This window comes from Mauremys mutica, chromosome 5 (genome assembly GCF_020497125.1).
Source record: "Mauremys mutica isolate MM-2020 ecotype Southern chromosome 5, ASM2049712v1, whole genome shotgun sequence".
Taxonomy (NCBI): Eukaryota; Metazoa; Chordata; order Testudines; family Geoemydidae; genus Mauremys; species Mauremys mutica.
Genome location: NC_059076.1, coordinates 16,902,087 through 16,906,665, shown reverse-complemented (window position 1 = coordinate 16,906,665; position 4,579 = coordinate 16,902,087). Strand labels below are relative to the sequence as shown.

The 4,579-nt window shown below is 40.5% G+C and overlaps 1 long non-coding RNA gene across 1 annotated transcript; it reads left to right on the top strand.

Moving 5' to 3' along the window:
- Nucleotides 1-2,032: 2,032 nt before the first annotated feature.
- On the top strand, nucleotides 2,033-4,020 carry LOC123371426. The gene is made up of 2 exons (XR_006579792.1): nucleotides 2,033-2,573; nucleotides 3,800-4,020. It is a non-coding gene; the product is annotated as an uncharacterized LOC123371426 (long non-coding RNA).
- The last annotated feature ends 559 nt before the right edge of the window (nucleotides 4,021-4,579 follow it).

Below are 4,579 nucleotides of genomic sequence, written 5' to 3'. Positions count from 1 at the left end.
CGTCTCGTCATGGTCACTTAGGACAGGGTCTAGGGCATCCCCACCCCGGGGCACTCGCTGCACACTGGCCACTTCCCTGACCCCCTGCTCACTACGTTAAGTTCAAACCAAATACAATTGATTAAACAGCGACGGTAAGAAAAACAAGGAAAAAATGGAAAAGGTTGAAGGAAACAAAGGCCCCCCACCCTGGGCATGGGGAAGACCACAAACAACAGTCTATGTGACTTTAAACAAAGCTTCCCAGGCCCTCTTGTCTGGCGACATCTCTCTGCACTGAGTCCTCTCTGCCCAGGGTCCTCACTTCATTCTCCCCAACCATTCACTGCGCTCGGCTGCAGTGTTACTTGTGGCACAACCGGTGTCCGCTATCCTGGCTCTGGCCCCGCAGCTCCCTACTGTATCTCAGCCCTGGGTTCCTGACTCCCTCAGTGACCTACCTGCCCTGTCAATCAGGCAGATCTAGAGCACTGTCCTCTCCCCATTGACCCTGCGTATGGTCAGTCTCAAGATCGTGATTTGTCTTTGGCTCTTCCCCTGTCTTTTGGTACTGGAAGAGGGCCAACCAAACCCCCCACTAAGTTTCAGTAAGGGGCCCCGTTACACTTGTATCATCCTATGTCATTTTAAAGTGACCACATACAGGAAAGACAATTTTAGTTAATAGATTGCCATTCTTATGGACTGTCTGATTAGGTGGTAGTCATGAGATACATGATTACGGGTTAGATCCTACTTTAAGAAGCATCTCAAGATGGGGCAAGGAATCAAGACTTCAACTTTACCACCGGTTTTCAAAAACGTATAATTCAAGTGCGTCCTACATTTTACATTTTTAATCTGGAAATTCAATTATTACCTGACATGGCAAAGCAAAGTACTGTGAGTAACACAATGTCAGGAATACAAATGGATGTCCACACATTGGAAAGGGTTCACAAAAGAGCAACAGGAATGATTTGGGGTTAGAAAACCCTTCCTGATAGTGAGAGATTTAACAGGTTCCGTTTCTTTAGTTTATTCAAGAGAAGGTTCAACTCATAAAGTCTATAGTGAACAACAACAACAGTGACTAAATTTGAAAAATAGCAGTGACAGAATTTGGCCAAGAGGCCCACGGTAAACTGTTAGACCTCAGTTCTGCATTTTGTTCTGCACGTGTTCGGTGGTCACCCTGCATGGATCATACAGTAGGAATGAGATGAGAGACAAGGTCAGAGATATAGGTTGGGCAGAAGCTACAGCAAGAATTTTGAACTTGATACCTAGGGCAAGAGGGAGCCAAACATCAGTGATGACAGTGTACAACAAAACAAAGACATGCCAGGCCAGATTCTTGGCCCTGGCTCCAACGACTCAGAGCAGGCAGCCGAGGATTTTTTCCTCGCAGAAAGGAGTGTTCAGATGGTGTCGAGCTGGCATAACTAGCTTCCTGTCACATGCCCCTGGCTCTGTGTCCAAAGGGCAGGTGAAGGGAGGGGGTGAGAGGCAGAGATGGGGCAAAGTAACGATACTTGGATGTTGCAGCGTTCCCTGGGATGCCAATTTTGCCAGGGGCCAAAACAGCTCCTGCTTGGCCCAGGATCAGGAGAAAAGTAAAAAGGTAGCTTAGCCATTCCTTCTGCTCTCCTCAGCTCTGTCAGGTGTAAAGTCCACTCAGATAAGCCTAGGATTCATTACATGTTTAAGATGTTTCATTTTTCATATTTGATTGTTATATTTATTTAGCACTTATCTAAGTATTTTGGATTACATTGGTGGAATAATTGTATCAGGGACAGGATAGCTCTTAATTCTGACTTTGTGAAACGCTGAGCACTTGAGAAAGACACGACAACATGTTAAGGTTTTCATACTGTGCAATTCCTTAGATGTCTATTTTGGATAATAAAGAATCTTCTGTCATTTCAGCTGGAGGTTTGCCATCTGTCCGTAATTTTAGATTATTTTCTAGAACAAATGGGGGGATTTCACACATCATGTCCTCAATTATTGTAAAGTGTTGCTACTCCACATTGGTTGTGAAGTGACAGCAGTCTGGGATCTTCAGTTTAAAAGCTTTCTAGTGAAGGTTGTTTCTTTTATTATTATGCTTCAGCAAGAGGATAATGAGGAGAAGACAGAACTACGGAAGAAAAGGAGTTTAGAGAAACAAGGGCATAAGGGTGAAAGCAACACTGATCACATCCAATCTGGGTTTGCCTACTACTCAGTAAATTAGGATTATTAGGGAATACTAATAAAATGTCAGTGTCATTACCATATATGGTCATTTTTCAGCAGCAAAAGAGACCTCTTGTGTGTTCATAGTACCAGACCCTTTAAATTTACATACTGGCTTCACTTCACTTCACAAGCTCAAAAGTACCATCAGAGCAGGCAGGTTGGCTTGGCTTGGCCAAGAGATGCTCTCTCCCTTCTTCTGGAATCTTTAAACAACTAAATTCACTGGAGGATGGCAAGATACAGACGACAGCGCCGCACCCGCGGCAGAAGAGAGAGGAAAGTTCCTCCAAGTAGAAGGAACAGGAAGAACAGGAAGTTCTATAATGAACCACTCGGAAAGAAGAAAGGTAAAGGCCAACCCATATTAATATTCTCAAACAAAACTATGTTAAAATGGAATTGCGGTCGAGAGTTGCAAATAAAAGATGTCTCTCCCTCCTAGAAATCGTTGGAGTAATTGTTTGTTGGATATAAACAAGCCCAAGATATGGAGCGTCAATATACAGAACTGAAGTAGCTTTATGAAAAGATACAGTTTCCATTCGGTGCACTGCATATGGAGTCGTTCTGTGGCATTGCCACTGCACTTTGGAGATTCCAACCTCAGTTCTGATGAACCATCCATTGACCCTCTGGCCTTTTACTTCCTCTCACCATTAAGTTTTGGTTTTTAGGGTAAAATCAAAATAAAAATTGAGAGATGGTGTAATTATCCCCAAACCAAGCCTTATAACCCCAGGAAATTAAGAGTTAAATTTACACCAAAAAAGAAGTTTCCGCAAGTTAATGTAAGGAATCCAAAGTGAAGGGACTATACTACCTTAACTCTGCCCAGTACTGACTATATCTCTGTACTGTTGTGAATAAACATGATTATGATTAGGGCATTTTAGAGTTTGTGGCCCCAGATAAGATTAAACTGATATTTAAAGACATATTTGATTCTCCACTTCCCCCATATTTTTCTCCTCATAGCAAGTTAGCAGTACAGGAAGGATGATGATTGAGTTACCTCTGATGTCACAATGGCTCTACTTAAGAGTAATCTGAGCCTCTCAGTAGCTTTTTATAATCATGAATATTAGATAGAAGGAGCAATAAGTAAGCTTCATTACAGTCTAATTTCTTCAAATAAAGCCTATGCATAAGATTTCAGTGAATTTTGATTATAGGCAAAGTTTGACCTATATATGTTATTCCATTAAGACAGACACAGATGCTACATTTCTTTAAATACCTTAATTAATTGTAAACAAAGTACTTGAGAGATTTACTTTTTCCATGTAAAAGAGATGTTGAATCCCTACTTTAAGTGCAAAATAAAACTCAGCCTTAACAATAGAGTTGAAACTAGCATCTCCATAATATTGTCTTTTAGCCTCTTAATATGAATTATTTTGGTATATCAAATAATTTCAGAAGAAGCCATCAGCAAATATGTGATTTGGGAGGGTCGATTTACCTGTCTGAAGGAAGATTGAATAGTTTGATATCCACGTGCTTTAAACTTCCCACACACTATTTACCAATGATTCACAAATAGTTACATTTCCTCCTTGTATGTTCTTAACAGGGTACACACGTGTCTGTGCCACGTACTACTACTGGAAAAGAAGTAGATAACCTCCTGCAATTCCTTTTCTCATTCCCATTGATCATCATCACCATCTTCATTGTGAAAACAAGCAGTTCCATCACACAAGACACCAAGAACCAGATGGAAGACTTGGCAAGTTCCAGGGGCCCTCTTTGTAAAGGAGAATGCCAGACCTGTCAATAAACCCATAAAATGCATCTTTTCTGTGGTGTGGAGTGTCACCTCTTACAGATTTTATTATTTTCTAGTTGTTTGAACTATTTAAGATTTTTCAGTAATGATTCAGTAAGATGTTTCATTTTAATTGGGGTGAATTTAAAGTTAATTTGAGAATAAAATGCAAAGCCTATATTCTTGCTACAAACGGGAAATCCCTGATTTTGATGTAGTCCAGTTTCTTTCAGATTTCATAGCTAGTGATATCTTTAATGGCTCCGTAACTTATGAAAGAAAGCAAGACGCATAAAGACCTACAGTAGAACCTCAATGTTATAAACTCATCGGGAATGGAGGTTGTTCGTAACTCTGAAATGTTCATAACTCTGAAGAAAACATTATGGTGGTTCTTTCAAAAGTTTACAATTGAACATTGACTTACTACAGCTTTTGAACTTTACTATGCAGAAGAAAAATGCTAAAAGGGCATTTATAGCACCTTTCAGTAACAGTCTCCAATAAATCACTATGAAACATTTGCTCAGTTCTAGTGACTGCTAAGGTCTCTACGGACGATGTAAATAGCAATGGTGGTAATAA